Raw genomic sequence first — 18,220 nt, forward strand, 5'->3', positions numbered from 1 at the left:
CCAACAAACTCAATCACTCTATTGCAAAGACTGACAGACAGACAGACAGACAGACAGACAGACAGACAAGAAAAAGAAATATAACCAAATCATACAAAGGAAAGGTATGTGACACATATGTATTTATTGGCATGTAGTAGATGTTATTGAAGAATAGTCTACATAATGTGAACCATTCATACATGGCAGCAGTACTTATTTATGCATAGATGTTCTGCTTAAACTACTGCTATGGGCAATACAGTGTGCACCTGTTGGCAGTGGGACATACCTGTGAAATGTGTAACTCAGCATTAAATGTCAAAGATATGATCCATGTTATTTGTGTTCTGTACAGTAGTGTGGCCAATGGCTGTTGGGGGGATTAGCGCTGACATTATATAAACATGAGCATGACAGAACACATGCATGATAATCATATTGAAGTGCAGCTTAGCATTGGCAACTGCTGTTGCAGTCTAGTATGCTTATCTAGCATTTGTATCCATATACACCCCTCCCCTAATGTTAGTGTGTGTTCATATGTGACACCTGTTTGTGTTGCAGCAAGGCCCAATAGTTCAGCTGTGAGGTCCAGGGACTTACAACAGTGTGGACCTTGTGTGTATGCAACACACATACGGAGAAATATATATGTGTCATATATATTCACATCTGTATATGTGCATAGAGCAGGGTACATAATGCAACTGTTTGTAAAGAGTGGAGATATATATGTTGGTGAAGGTTAGTATGCGCATATTTGTATGTAGGTTTTAGTGTGTGACAAACAAGACAGCATACAGTGCTGGTATATGACATGTGGTAGTTAAACACTGTGGGTGGTTTGTTCAGTTTGCAATGTTGAAGCCAGTGAGGCCTGCAAAAGCTACCTGGGCTGTGAATACCTTCAATGCATTTATCCCAAGACTGAGCGATTTTATTACATTACTGTACAACTCACATCCTTTGTATAATTGATATTCTCACTATGAAAGGTGAAATGTATATGTGCCTGCATATATATGTACACCAATGCATGTGTGTATATATATATATATATATATATATATATATATATATATATATATATATATATATATATATATATATGTATATATATATATATATATATATATATATTTATATATACTCATACACACCTACATCTACTTGTTGCAATAGATTCTCTGTACTGTTAACTGGCCGTGAGGGTCAATGTGTTTGTGAATACATCAAAGATATGTATCTGTGGGATAGCTTAGTGGGAAACTGTTTATGTCATGGTATTATGGGTCCTTGCTTTGATCCTAGCAAAAGCTGTGTATTCTGTTGCTAGGCAGAAAAAGTGCTATTGCATACAGTGTGATTAAGCCCCTTGGTTGTAACTAGGGTGTGTCATTGGTGGCTAAACCACTACATCTATGATTATTGATTGGTACTGATGTTGAATCCAAATCCTGTGTGTAATGTAGTACTACTTGAAGCTCTGGGCCTGTACAGCAAAGTATGGTGTATGTCCACATTGCTTGAATTCACTGTTTTGTGTGGTCCCTGTATTCATCACAGATTACATTTCTCAAGATTAAGGTTGTGTAAGTACTAATACACAGTACTGTATAGTACACACAGAAAGCTTATCTGGGTTGTCATTCCTCTGTGTCCTGTAATTATGTCTGATGTATGTGTGGGTATGTCTGTAACATGTCCTTTGACATATGTGTGGTAAAACATATAACTGCATATCTAGCAACATTCATAGTGTACTACAACAGTATGCAACCTATATTCCCAATCGTGCACATATTTTGGACACGGGTTTGCCATTAACAAGTTGTGTGGTATAATAGTAATACATTTACTGGACCTTACACTCATTGTGATGGATGACATATTTATTTACACATCAGCTTGATGTATATCTGCTGTGGCTAGGTGGTGCATCGTATTGCATACAGTGTGCCAGGTACTCTTGTATAGTCTTATATAGTGATTTTATTTTGTTGCTGTGCAGAGCAAGGTTCATTAGATTGAGAGTAAGTCAGGCACTTCCAAGCAGTTGTGGGGTGAGCAGTGATAAGTGACAGTTAAAGTGTTTTATTCTTGGTTAGCTAACAGGTTGCTATATATGGCAGTTCAGTGATATCTGTACTGTATAATGTTAAATGTGCCATATGACTTGCTCAGACATATTTTCGTATTTATGTCTTCCAGGGATCATGGCACATCGCAGGAACCCCACTTACAGTAGTGCTGAAGATGACATAATTACTACCAGTACGATTCAGCACTACAGTCTCATGTTCTTACGAACCAGCAGGACCATACTGCAATGTGGCAAGATGTTGTCCGCAGGGTAAATGAAGTAGGCCTGCATAACCGGACATATGAGCAGGTACTCAACCACTGCAGTGATTGTCTCAGACATGTCCGTCAGCGTGCTGCTGATGTGCGAAGACAACAGCTTGCAATAGGAACTGGTGTAAACATCCATCCCCCCTCACCAGAGTGGAGGAGCTGATCCTGAGCCTGGTGGCACCTGCCCAACAACAACAGCAGCAGACATACACCATGATGGAGGTTGGAGCCACCCAGCAAGCACACATGGAGCATGCAGGTAACATGGCATATCTGTAGACAAGTGTTATCTGTATTGGTAGATCATGCATATGTGAAATGTGGAGTGTGTCGTTAAAATATGTGCAGCCTGTTGTTGTGCAATACTGATCATTTGGAACATAATCTATAGCCCTGTGAATGTAAACTATTGTTGTACTGTAAGACTGCACACACACAGCAGCAATGCCACAATTGTGGCCACTGACAAACTGTCTCATCTCTATGTAGGTCTCTCTGGGGTGACATCAGTTGCCCTAGACACTAAAGATAATCACAAGGCCTTCTTTAGTTACCCTAGGCACTAAAGATAATCACAAGGCCTTCTTTAGTTATGTCAGGAACATGGGCGGGAACTCCCAGATATGCTCTGAATTGGTGCATAACGGTACAAAATATACCGAACCTACAGACATAGCCAACATCCTGGCAGACAGATTCAGTGCAAACTTCTCCCCCCTTCCCCCCCAAAGGAGCAAATGCCTATCCCAACTGAATGTAACCTCCCTGACATCACAGATGCACAGGTGAAAGCTGCCCTCTCCAAAGCAAAAAACACAGCATTTATGGGACCAGACAGTGTCCCAGGCTGCGTCTTACACGAGCTCCAAGAAGAACTGAACCCTCACATTAAGTCACTGTTCAGACTTAGCCTTACTACAGGATATGTACCCAAAGAATGGCGTACAGCTACAGTGGTCCCACTCCACAAAGGTGGTGCCACAACGGACCCTGGAAACTATCACCCCATAAGCCTGACTAGTCTGGTCTGTAAAGCTATGGAGCGTATTATCATGGAACTCATAAACAAAGACATCGGGAGCCTCCAGACACTGGACCCTACCCAATTCGGCTTTGTTAAGGGCAGATCTTGCCTCTTAAACCTACTTGATTTCTTTGAAACAGTTACCAAAGCCATAGATGAGGGCAAAGTAGTCCACACAGCCTACCTGGACCTCGCAAAAGCCTTTGACACAATACCCCACTCAGGCATCATAAATAAGCTTACCAGCTTAAATATCAACCCCTATATCACTAGATGGGTTGCAAACTGGCTCAGAGATAGAACCCACATGGTCAGAATCGCAGGTGCCATGTCCGAAACCAGTTACAAGTGGCGTCCCACAGGGCTCAGTTCTGGGACGTCTCTTGTTCAGTATATACTTCTCTGAGGTTCAGGCTAACACGGGGGGATTATGGCTGACAAAGTTCACAGATGACTGCAAACTGGGGGCCATAATCAAATCTCCAGCTGACACAAGCATCCTCCAAAAGGGTCTCACAGAGATGGATGCTTGGTGCCAGAGCCACAGCCTCAAGCTAAATGCTAAAAAGTGCATAGTAATCCCCTTTGGGAAAAACAAGGTGCCCACAAATTACCACATAGGTGGTAATCCATTAAGTATGGAAGAAGTAATTAGAGATTTGGGGACCAACGTAGATAGTAATCTCTCCTTTGATAATCACGTTGCCAAAGTGGTTAGAAAACCTTCTATATAGCCCACCTTATCACGAAAAGGTTCGCATCTAGATCAAGAGAGGTCATTGTTCCCCTCTACTCGTCACTCATCAGGCCCATAATTGAATACAATGCCCCTTTTGGGATGTACCTTACCCGACACCTGCAGCAACTGGAGAGACCCCAAAAGTACCTCACCAAGAGGATCATGAGCTTTAAACAGATGTCCTATGCAGCTGGACTAAAACTCCAGCTCTACTCAGTTGCTTACCACCTACTCAGAAGCGATCTATGCCTGACGTACAAAGCCATGTCAAACCCAGAATTAATGGACATGCTCCACCTCAAAAAATCCAAGTCCCTTAGAGCTACACAGTCCAGGGACCTAAACCTCAACCCAAAAATAAATAGGACATGCTGGAGGGACAGATTCATTTCCCAGAGGCTCCCCTCACTCTGGAATAGAATCCCAATTCATGTTAGACATAGCCCCTCGCTGACCCTCTTCAAGCGAAATTTGGACGTGTGGATGGGAAATCGCAAATTCACTCCTGGGATCTCTCCTGTGTCCCTGCTAGACAGAGGCACAGTAAACTAATCTTAAAAGGGTACCTTCTGTGACCTACTTTACAGAGGCACAGTAGGCTAATCTAATAGGGAGGCGGAAGCCAAATACACTTTGGCTAGGCTTATAAATGCCATAGGGCAGATAGCCTAGTATCTACCTATGAACCTATGAATCAAGGCAGCAGACAGATGCTGGTGAGTGTGTTCTACATTTATTATTGTAAATAAAAAGTGCATGTCATAGTTAAGTTGTAGGCCATGTACACATGTAACACAACTACCCATAATGCATGCTCTGCATGTTTAGTGTAAAACCACACACATCTCATTAATGTGATTAGCTGCCTCAAACACATACAATACCCAGACCATCTCAAACAAATGTGGCTAGACGGTAGTGACCATTGGATAGGCACAGTTGATACTCAACATGCACATAACATACACATCTATGTCATACACAGAGCATTTTAACATGCTACAAAGGATTCCCAGACCCTCTGTAAAGACACACTCCAGTATCCAAAATCTCATCCACACATTACACATAATATACCTGAGGGGTAGAGGCCTATAATGGGGCATTTAAACACTCTGCAACACACACTACACATTCATGTCAGGGAATGCTTCTTATTGGCCTCCTTACAAACTCATGTAACAACTGGTTGTGAAATGGTGAATGTAGCCAAGGTAGTACAGTTCCAGTACAGCATGAGTAGTGCTGGTTTGGGAAACATTTGTAGCCTTGAGTGACCACATTATGCTTCATGATGATGGCCTATGGTATTATACCCCATCCAGTTATTGTAACCACAGTACTACACATAACTTTCATTGCTATACACCTTAATGTTGCATGTGTGCACACATATGCACCTTTAAACAATATGCATTCCAATCATGATTTGCACAACTGACACATATATGTCTTGTGATCTATTGATTGGCTAGGTCATATGACACACATTGGGTATGTGTAGTGTTTAAATATGCAGTTGTATTTTAGCATGCCATGCCATGGATGACACTGGCATGTCCACAATATGATCTACACTCACCATAAGTACCGTACATTGGGTATGTGACCGAATGGTATTCCAACAATTATCCATGCACCACTGATGATGTTGTGTGAATACTCATCATGCATGTGCTAAAAATGTGTCTACAATTATTTGCTAAAGACACAGAGGCTGTAATCAGCACTGGATACCTATCTGACACACAGATACACATCCAGCTATGGTATGTACATCTGCTTGTTATGGTGCACAGTACATTACAGAGTTTTGAATACCTGCACAGCAATGCTGTGTCCATGTATGCATTGTGTTCCAGGGGGAGGCCCATCACCTAATAACAAAACACATGCATCAAAGCCATGTATACTGTTAGTAACAAGGACTGTCTACACTTGCACTGCATGCTGTTGAGCAACACATGTCCTGCATGCTGACATGTGTGATATGACTGTTTTGCTTGTGATACTGTACCCCACCATCACCTGCTATTGTGTATGTTCTGAGATTGCTGGTGTTGTGTGTGTCTGCTTTAGGGAAGAGTGTATTTTTGTGTGTGTGTGCATGTGTGCATGTGGTCTGACATAATGTTCAGGTCTTAAAGTGTGATTCCTGTTTTCCTCTCACAGGTGCCGAGGTGGGGCTGGTTTAGTACAGCAGGGAACCTGATGTCACTGAGACAGACAGTGATTATGAGGATAGGAGTGTTGAGGCACAGGCAGGTTTGTCAGGGTCTGTTGTTGGGCCACCATTTGACAGTACACAAGTCTCCACCCCATCCATGCACACAGTCATACTGCCTGTACATCCATCATCACCATTGCCCTTAGCTGAGGGACAGTGTATGGTTGGCACTGGCCAGGACAGTGTGGTATATATGGTACATGTATCAGGACACAGCAGCCATAGCCAGATGTCTGGAATGGTACCACATAGGCAGATGCCCAGGGGTTCTCATCAGAGCACTGCTGGTCATCATGCCCCTGGCAGATGTGCAACACCTCTTTCGACAACACACATGTTCCAGGCTGTCATGAAGGCACAGACACAAATGGAGTGGTACATCAGTCAGGGACTAAGGGCACAGAGGGCTCAGAACACCTCTGTAAATGACAGTATCCATGACCTAGCAGGTGGCATGCGTAATTACACCGAGGTCATTGAAAGACGTTGGGGTGAGACATTGGATGTCCTCCAATGTGATGTCCATGTGTCAGGACAGTGCGGGATGGTTGAGATGTCAACGTGGACATATGCCAGTAACATCAGCAGCTGGAGGTCGCCGTGGACCTCCACCAAGTCACATCCGCTCCCGTAGTGCCAGTACCAGCCCCAGCAATGTTGGGGAGGGCTGTCCATAGACCGTCCTAGAAGACCATGTGCACATGGATCTGGCCAGTCCCAGCAGGGACCTAGATCCAGTGGACATATGTCAACCTCTTCGGAAAGTACCCAGTCTGGATTAGTACCTGATACTGTCTGTAGCACACCTGCCAGGCACAGGTTGCGTATCCGTGGCCAGAGACGGTGATCTGTAAAGCCTGCCCGGTACAGTCTGTAGCTGTCTCACAAATCCCAATAGATGGCAGCCACATGGTGGAACTGTGTGCATGCAGACACACACACATAAAACAGAAACCTAGGGCAAACACATACCCGCACACATTACATCAACATTGGCCCATAACAGTACTCATGGCCCACACACACATGTCGATTGTATGGCTCAGTGCAGGCCTCTGGCAAACAAACAACCCACCCCCTGCATATGATGAAACCTGTGCCACCTCCTGTCATCTGTAACATTGATGCAGGAACAGGCTAACATGGTGCTGATGCACAGGGTGACTTTAATAAAGTATAGCAATGGTTGAATGTGTAGCATTGTGTCAGCAGTAAAGTATAATGATATCCTCAAAGGTGTAGCTGAGCAGATGTGATGCATTAAAGCTGTATTTAGCAATGCTGTATTGTTTCCACCAGTGTTTATTCCAATTGTGTTTCGTTTGCCATGTGCCACTTGGCTGATGTGTGTAGTTGTGTCAGCATGTGTTATAAAGTGGACAGTAAGTGTGGGGTGTGTGCAGCACAGGTCTGCAGGTGTACATTTGTGAACATGGTGGAGGTGTACTGTCTGCATGTACGTGCATATTGGGCACATGGGCAGGGTGACATGTCCTGTATTGGCCAGTGTTAACACTCCATACTTTCTATTGGTGGCCAGTATGCGTTGCACTACACACATTTTGGAACTTGAGTACACGTGTGTTTATGACACGGGTTGACACTGTGCTGTGGGTGATGCTGTTGTTGCTATCTGTCATTGGTTTGCATTACTAAGGTTAACACGGTCCCAGCTGCATAATCCTTTATTAATGCACACTGTTCACCTACAGGGTTGCATGGACCGTGCTATCACAAACACAAGAAATTCTCACTTATATAGTAAAAGCGCATTAGTCTCATGGACCCCTACCATAAACTAAATATATAATAAAAGGTGTGAAGTTGTACCAAAAAAGAGTTGCATACCAAGAAGGGATAACCTCTCTGCTCATATCATTTGGAAAATATAATCCCTCAATAAACATACAAGGCAGGCTTCAAAATGCAAAATGGCAAGGATTCCAAAGACAACACTAAAGCTTTCTTCAGTGTTGTTCATAATCTACTGGGGAAATCTCAGATCGGGTCACAGTTAATGTAAATGGTCACAAAGTACACGTAGCTGACTGACATTACCAATTCCTTGTCAGACAGTTTGAATGCGGATTTCACCACCCTGTCATTACACAAGGGCCACATTTCCAGACCTGAAGAATGTAAAACCTGATGATTCACGGACACTCTAGTTAAAACATCTCTTTAACAAAGTACACGCCACAGTGGCAATGGTACTGGACAGTGTTCCTGGCTGTGTCATACACAAGTTGACATATGAAGTCACCACTTACCTAAACGCTCTGTCCAGATGCAGCCTCTATACAGGTTACATACTTGTGGAATGGCACACGATAATGGTGTTCACAGTCCACAAGGGTTGAGCTACAATGTCTTCTTCTTCTTCTCCTTTCGGATGCTCCCATTAGGTGTCGCTACAGTACACCATTTCTTCCTGGCCTCTGTATTTTGCTGCACTATCACACCATCCACCTGCATGTCCTCTCTCACCACAGCCATAAACCTCATCTTAGGCATTCCTCTTTTCCTGTTACCTGGCAGCTTCATCCTTGGCATCTATTTCACGATATACTCTGCATCCCTCCTCAGCACATGTACAAACCAACTTAATCCTGCCTATCTGGCATGGTCTACTAACCTTCAAACCTGGCCTTACATCTAATATACTTATTCTTAAACCTGTCCACCCTCGTCACACCCAGTGCAAATGTTAACATAAACTGATTAAGGGTAGAACTGCAACAGGTCCTGGAAACTCTCACCCTATAAGCCAGACCAATGTTATCTGGAAGGTTATGGAGCACAGCATTATGGAACTCATTAACAGAGACATTATGAACCTGCAAACATTGCAGCATACCCACTTAGGTTCTCTAAAGGCCAGATCATGGCTCCTACACCTAGTAGACTTCAAGCCATTCAACAAGGCTATAGGTGAGGGAGGGGAGGTCAACACAGCCAAGCTATAGCTCCCCAGCAATTCATACCCATCCCACATACTGGTATTAAACATAACATCAACAGACTGACCATAAACGATTGTTAGATGATGGCTTGACAACTGACACACAGATGTAGGACACACAGTAACATTTGCAGCCTCCATGTATTATTCTATGCCAGTAACAAGTGGCATTCACCTGCACTCAGTCCTGAGACCACTCCTGTTTGGCATATAGCTTTCTTAGGTACAAGCAAGCACAGTAGGGATATGTCTGCCCACGTATGATGACAGTGCATAGTGTGGGCTATACTTTATTCTCCAGATGACACACACATCTTCCAAAAGGGTATCATACAGACAGATACCTGGTGTCAAACTCATGCTGTAAAGCTATAAGCCAAAGAAAGCATAGTTATCCACTTTTAGAAAACAAAGTATCCCCAGAGTACCATATAGGTAGTAGCCCCCAAAATGTGGAACATGTACTAATGTATACATAGAGCCATGTGTTAAGTCATCTCTCCTTTGATAATCACATTACCAAAGGGTTTTGGAAATCCCTCTATGGAGCACATAAGCAATAAAGGGTTTGCATGCAGATCCACAGAGGTTGTTGCACACCTATAATGATTAGTCATCTTTGCCAGACTTTGCTTGCTTTGGAACAGGTTTCAAATATACCTCAAGCATAAACCCTCACTCACGCTCTTCAATAGAAACCGTGATGAGTGGATGTGAAACAGAAGACATAGCCCAGAGATTACTGCAGTGGCTAAGCTTGTCACAAGCATACAGAAGTGACCCAAGGTCTGGAACACGCCAGCACACTCTGGCAAAGATAACACATGCATTCATGGAGAAAGCAGAGTACCCACCTATGAAATACTTGAGGTCACATGTATGTATATGGATTTGCCCCACAGCTACCTTACATGTGTAATGAACATACAGTTGTCATTGTGATATGTCATACACTAGAAAAATCAAAACCCACTCCACATTGGCCAATGGTGTCACACACCTGGAGCACAGACAGACACAGACACAGACACACACACACACACACACACACACACACACACACACACACACACACAGTCAGCAAGTGCGAGATTCAAACTCTTTCCTAACTACATTATGATACTACAACAGTATGCATTTACACAACATGCTATACACATTACTGGGATTTCACCTTTCCACAGGTATATTTGTAGGATGATGACATCATCAGAATTAACAAAGATGAGTATACCACTTTTAAGGGGTGTGAGTAGTCACCAAAAAAGTTGCTCCTTCCCAGGGAGACACACACACACACAGTAGGCAAGGTGCAGGATTCAAACCCCTACTTAACTACATTATGATACTACAGCAGTATGCATTTATACAATGTGCTATACACATTATTGGGATTTTACCTTTCCACAGGTATATTTGTAGGATGGTGACATCAACAGATTTGACAAAAATGAGTATACCACTTTTAAGGTGTGTGGGTAGACTCCAAAAAGGTTGCTCCTCCCCAGGGAGATGCACACACTCACACAGTTGGCAAGTGCAGGATTCAAACCCATACCTAACTACATTATGATACTACAGCAGTATGCATTTACACGACGCGCTACACACATTACTGGGATTTTACCTTTCCACAGGTATATTTGTAGGATGGTGACATCATCAGACTTGACAAAGATGAGTCTACCACTTTTAAGGTGTGTGAGTAGTCTCCAAAAAGGTTGCCCCTCCCAGGGAGAGAGACACACACACACACACACACACACACACACACACACACACACACACACACACACACACACACACACACACACACACACAGTTGGCAAGTGCAGGATTCAAATCCTTACCTAACTACATTATGATACTACAGCAGTACACATTTACACAACGTGCTATACACATTACTGGGATTTTACCTTTCCACGGGTATATTTGTAGGATGGTGATATCATGAGACTTGACAAAGATGAGTATACCACTTTTAAGGGGTGTGAGTACACACACACACAGTTGGCAAGTGCGGTGTTCTTAATACAAACTAAGTACATCTTTACACTTCAGCAAGCAATATGGAGTTACAGGGTGCAATACAGACATTACCTGCTGAGAGTCTGCACAAAGGTTTTTTTTTCACATTTGCTAACCTTAGCAGGCTTATCATACTAGGTGTATTGTGAGTGTATTGTATGCATAGGCCATGACCATATCATATATGGGTTGATGCACCACATACTGGCACACACAGGGTCAAACCTTGAGTAGGATCTTACCTTCACCTGCATGGTACTGCAATATAACAGAAAGATGATAAACTTCAACAATTGGCTAAGCTTCTGGTGTCATTCAAAGGGGATCCAGTCCGTGTCTGCCTGTAATGACATGCTAGACTAACCTTGTTGCTTCGCTACAGATGGTTTGCACCTGTCGCCCTTTTGCTTCTGAATACTGGCCAAGGCTCTTGCTGTCCCCATACTACCTTTTTAGGCAAGGCTCAAAGGTTCATAGGTAGGTACTAGGCTATCGGCCCTGGGGCCTATACAAACCCAGCCAAAAAGGTACCCTGGCTTTTGCCACCCAATAAATGTATTTTCCTGTGCTACTGTCGAGCAGAGACACAGAAGTGATCCCCAGGGTGAATTTCCTATTTCCCATCCAATCATCAAGATTTTTCTTGAAGAGTGATAATGAGGAGCTTTGTTTGATATAGATAGGTAGTTTATTCTAGAGTATGGGAAGTCTCTGGGACAGGAATCTATCCCTCCGGCATGTTCTGTTTATTGTGGTGACAAAGTTTAGGTCCCTAGAGCGTGTAGGTTCATAGGTTCATAGGTTGGTACTAGGCTATCTGCCCAAGGGCATTTATAAGTCTAGCCAGAATGTGTTGGCTTTCACTTCCCTTTTAAATTAGTTTCCTGGGCATCTATCTAGCAGGGCCACTGAAGTGATCCCAGGGGTAAATTTACAATTTCCCATCCACTCGTCAAGATTCCTCTTGAAGAGAGTCTGCGAGGGGCTCTGCCTAACATCAACTGGGATTCTATTCCAGAGCAGGGGAAGCCTCTGGGACAGGAGTCTATCCCTCCAGCATGTCCTGTTTATTGCTTTGCTGAGGTTTAATTCACTGGAGTATGTGGCTCTAAGAGATGTAGTTTTCTTGAGGTGGAGCATGTCCATTAATTCCAGGTTGGACATGGCCTTATACATCAGGCATAGATCTCCTCTGAGCAGGCAGTAAGCAACCAAGTAGAGCTGGAGTTTCTTTAGTCGAGCTGCATAGGGCATCTCTTTCAGGCCCATGATCCTCTTAGTGAGGTACTTCTGTGGTCTTACCAGCTGTTGCATGTGCCAATTACGGTACATACCAAATGAGGCATTGTACTCTATTATGTGCCTAATGAGTGAAGAGTAGAGGGGCACAATGACTTCTCTTGATCTAGAAGTGAACTCTTTCATGATTAGGTGGGCTACATAGAAGGAATATCTATTCACTTTGGCAATGTGATTATCAAAGGAGAGGTTACTAGCTACCTGGGTCCCCAGGTCCCTAATTACATTTTCTGTACCTAGTGGATTACCACCTATGTGGTAATTTGTGGGCACTTTTCCAAAGGGGATGACTATGCATTTTTTGGCATTCAGCTTGAGGCCATGGTTTTGACACCAGACATCTGTCTCTGTAAGATCCTTCTGGAAGATGTCTGTGTCAGCCAGAGAGTTGATTATGGCCCCCAGTTTGCAGTCATCTGCGAACTTGGTCAGCCATAGTCCTCCCATTCTTGCCTGTACCTCAGGGAAGTATATACTGAACAGGAGGGGTCCCAGGACCGAAACCTGTGTGATTCCACTTGTGACTGGTTTAGAGTCGGACATGGCACCCACAACTCTGACCATGTGTGTTTTATCCGTGAGCCAGTTGGCCACCCATCTCGTGACATAGGGGTTAATGTTCAAGCTGGTAAGCTTGTCTATGATGCCAGACTGGGGAATGGTGTCAAAAGCCTTAGTGAGGTCCAGGTAGGCTGTGTGGACTACCTTCCCTTCATCTATGGCCTTGGTAACTGTTTCAAATAAGTCAACTAGGTTTAGGAGGCAGGATCTGCCTTTAACAAAGCCGAATTTGGTAGGGTCCAATGTCTGGAGGTTCCCAATGTCTCTGTTTATGAGTTCCATGATAATTCGCTCCATAGTTTTGCAGACTAGGCTGGTCAGGCTTATAGGGTGATAGTTCCCAGGTTCTGTTGTGGCACCACCTTTGTGGAGCGGGATGAGTGTTGCTATACACCATTCTTTGGGTACATAGCTTGTGGTAAGGCTGAGTCTGAACAGTGAATTTAGGTGAGGGTTTAGTTCCTTTTGGAGCTCGTGTAAGACGCAGCCTGGGACACCATCCGGTCCCACTGATGCTGTGTTCTTAGCTTTGGAGAGGGCTGTTTTTACCTGCATGTCCATGATGTCTGGGGCTCTGCATTTTTCTGGGATCGACACAGGCCTTTTTGGGGGTGAGGCGGGGTGAAGTTTGCACTAAACTTGTCTGCCAGGATGTTGGCAATGTCAGTTGGATCAGTGTATTTTTTGCCATTTTGCAGTAGCTCAAAGCATATCTGAGAGTTGCCACCTAAATGTTTGATATAGCTAAAGAAGGCTTTGTGGTTATCTTTAGATTCCTTGGCAATTTTTCTTTAGAAACTGGCCTTGGATGATTTTATGAGCAATCGTATTTTCTTGCTAATAATGATCAATGATGCCTTTCCTTTTTGGAATTTTGCTCTATCATGTAGTAGTTTCCTCCTTCTGTTGTATAGCTTATTTATGGCCAAGGACCACCAGACTGGTTTCCACTTTTTGCAGGAGTGAGTCTTGGTTTTACTCAGGATGGCTTGATCCATGCATCCATGTAGATGCTCATATAATGCACTTGTAAAGGATTCTGCGGATTGGATAGCAATATCCTGTAGCAAGGGGGCTTTGAAACTTTCCTCTTCGGTCTTGAGAAGTGTGAAGTTTGCTTTTGAAAAGTTTTTCACAGTGGTTTCCTTGACTGGGGGTGGGGTCGGGATGTGGATGTCCAGTGTGATTACTTTATGATATGATCTTACCAGCAAGGGGTTTACCTCTGGTGTGGAACACTGATCCCCCATGTTGGTGATGATCAGATCCAGTATGTTGTCACCTCTAGTGGGCATGGTGACGAGCTGTTCCAGGGCGTTTGAGTTTATAAACTCTAGGAAGCATTGGGGAAAGGAGTTTGAACTTGAGTAATTCTCCCAGTCAATGTTTGAGTAGTTGAAATCTCCTAATATCATGCTGTTTGGTAGGACCTTTATATTTTCCAGTGTTCTCAGGAATGCTGTGAGGGTCCTGAGACAAGGTAGGTGATCTGCAGCAGGCAACAATCTGATAAGCAGCTTTGCCCACTGTTAGTTGCACTTGGATGGTCTCCGAGGCCTCGTGCTGTGCCACTAACCTGGAGGTGTGGGTATCCTTTATGAAAATGGATACACCCCCTCCTTTTGTATTTCGGTCCGGGTTTTGGGGCAGAGGCTCGGAGAGATTGGGATTTCTTTAAGTGGAGCATGTCCAACACCTATGTGTTTGACATAGCTTTGTATGTTAGGCAGAGATCACCTCTGAGTAGGCGATATGCGACAGAGTAAAGCTGGAGTGTTTTGAGACGGTCTGTGTAGGGCATGTATTTGAGGCCACTAATTCTCTTTGTGAGATATTTCTGCGGGCTTTCCAGTTGTTGTAGATGTCTTGTGAGGTACATACCAAAAGGGGCATTGTACTCTATAATGGATCTAATGAATGATGAGTAAAGGGGAACAATGACCTCTTTTTTTCTGCATGAGAAACCTTTTGTGATGAGGTGTGCCATGTAGAAGGATTTCCTGACTACTGTGGTGATGTGATTATCAAAGGAGAGTCTACTGACCACCTGTGTCCCAAGGTCTCTTATCACACTTTCAGTGTTAAGTATACTACCGCCTATGTTGTAGTTCATGGGTACAAAGTTTTTTTACCAAATGGGGTGACAATGCACTTTTTGGCATTGAGCTTGAGGCCATGGCTTTGAAACCCGGCATCTGTCTCAGTGAGGCCCTTTTGTCGGATGTCCACATAGTTAGTAGTTTCGATTATGGCTCCTAGTTTGCAGTCATCTGGGAACTTCATTAGCCAAAGACCTTCTGTGTGAGCCTGTACTTCAGGGAAGTAGATAACAAACAGGACAGGACACAGGACTGAACCCTGTGGTACTCCACTTGCCACAGGTCTGAAGTCGGACTACTTTCACAGTGTGGGTTCTGTCCGTGAGCCAGTTGGCAACCCATCTTGTGACATAGGGATTTATACCTAGTTTAGTGAGTTTATCTATAATTCCAGAGTGGGGGATGATGTTGAAAGCCTTGGCAAGATCTAGATAGACTGTGTGAACCACCTTACCCTTGTCTATGGCTTTGATGACTGCTTCAAAGAAGTCTATCAGGTTTAGGAGACATGATCTGCCTTTACAAACCCAAAATGGTTGTGGTCCAGAGTTTGGAGATTGCCAATGTCTTTGTTTATAAGTTCCATGATGATACATTCCATGGCCTTGCAGACAAGTCTCATCAGGCTAATGGGGCACTAGTTTCCAGGGTTTGTGGTGGCTCCCCCCTTGTGTAGTGGGATAACCGTCGCTGTGCACCATTCAGCAGTCACAAAGCCTGAGGTGAGGCTATGACTGGACATGGTACTTAAGTGTAGTGCCAGTTTGTTCTGTAATTCTTGTAGAATGCAGCCTGGGATGTTATCTGGCCCATGGATGCTGTGTTCCTGGCTTTGGAGAGTGGTTTTTACCTGTGCAGCTGTGATGACAGCAACTTTGCATTCTTCCAGTATAGAGATGCGCTCTTTCATGGGTGAGAGGGGGATAAAGTTAGCACTGATCCTATCTGCCAGGATGTTGGCAATATCAGTTGGATCTGTATATTTAGTGCCATTGTGCTGTAACTCAGAGCAGATCTGAGTGTTGCCATTGTGATTCTTGACATAGCTATAGAATGCTTTGTGGTAGTCTTTAGAATCAGTGCCGATTTTGTTTCGTAACTATCTTTGGAGGATTTTATCAGGGATCACAGCTTCTTACTGAGGCTGACCAGGGAGCTCCTCCACTCATGGGTTTTACCCTCTTTTGCAACAGTTTCTTTTTTCTGTTGTGCAGTTCATTTATGGCAGTGGACCACCAGATTGGCTTCCTTTTCTTGGAGGATAGCATCTTGGTTCTGTTTGGGATAGCACAATCCATGCACTCATGTAAGTGCTTATAAAGTGCAATTGTGTAGGATTCAGTAGTTGTAACTGTATTGTCCATCTGCATGGGTGTCCTGAAGTTCACTACTTCTGTCTTAAGAATCATAAAGTTGTCTTTGGACATATTTTTAACATGGTTTCCTTAATGGGGGGTGGGGGCAGAATGTGGATATGTAGGGTAATTAGCTTATGGTCAGATCGGACCAATGAGGCGTTGGCTTCAGGTGTGGAACACCAGTCACTCAGGACAAACCAAACCCCATAACCAACACAAATAACCAGAAAGTGAGCTAAATGCTACTCATTGCCAGAATTCTCAGCCTCCAGATGCACACACTGAGGCACTTCTCAGTATGGAGAATATTGATATCTGTGCAGTAACAGAAACCTAGTTCAAGGCTCCAGAGAGTACACCAGGATACTACTCATTCCATACCTTCCAGCATCAGAACCTGTATCATAGCACATAGGGTGGGGATGTATCCATATTCATCAAGGATACCTACACCTCTCTCTACATGCTCTCTACAGGTTATGTACATATAGAATGTTGCACAGCAACGTTCCTCCCACTCCATAGTGGTGGGGCCACATAAGACCCTTGGAATTCATGCTCTATGAACCTGATGAGTATGATCTGCAAGGCAATGGAGCCAATCATAATGGAAGTCAACAATAAATACATTGGGAACCTTCACACAGTTGAGCACACCCAGTTTGGCTTTGTCAAATGCAGATCACACCTCCTGAACTGGGTGGCTTTCTTTGAGACAGTTACCCAGGCTACAGATGATTAAAATGAGCTCCACACAGCCTACCTATAACTCACTAAGGCCTTTGACACCATTCCCCAGTCAGGTATCATAGATGAACTCACCAACCTGGGCATGAATCCATACATCACAAGATGGATTGCAAACTGGCTCACAGATAGATCCCACAAATTAAGAGTTGCTGGCTACATGTCAGACTCTACACCGGTAACAACTGGTGTCCCCCAAGGTTTAGTCCTGGGGTCCCTCCTGTTTGGTATAGACTTCTCAAAAGTACATGCCAACACAGGAGGGTTGTGGTTGACTAAGTTTGCTGGGAACTGTAAAGTGTTTTCCATAACAGATTCCCAGAATGACACAAATATTCTCCAGAAGGGACTCTATGAGGCAGATGTGTGGTATCAGAATCATGGCCTCAAGCTCAATGTGGGAGAATGCATAGTAATCTCCTTTGGTGAAAACAAAGTACCCACAAACTACCACATAGGTGTTACTCCCTAAAACTGACAAGGTAATAAGGGATCTTGGGACACAAGCAGATAGTCATCTTTCCTTTGACAACCATGTTCCAAAGTGATTGGGAAATCCTATGTGGCCCACCTAATCAACAAAGTGTTTGCATCAGGATAAAAAGAGGTAGTGGTGGCCTCTACTCTTAAGTCATCAAACCCATCACTGAGTACAATGCACCATTTTGGATGTACTCAACTAAGCATACCCAGCAGCTGTAGAGACCACAGAGGTACCTCACCAAGAGGATTACTGGCCTCAAACAGTTGTATTATGCAACACAATTGGTAAAACTAAATCTGTTCTCCGTTGCATACCACCTACTCAGAGGCACACTCTGCTTAACATACAGAGC

The sequence above is a fragment of the Protopterus annectens genome, chromosome 16.part0 (genome assembly GCF_019279795.1).
Source record: "Protopterus annectens isolate FY-2018-M chromosome 16.part0, PAN1.0, whole genome shotgun sequence".
NCBI classification, from domain to species: Eukaryota; Metazoa; Chordata; order Ceratodontiformes; family Protopteridae; genus Protopterus; species Protopterus annectens.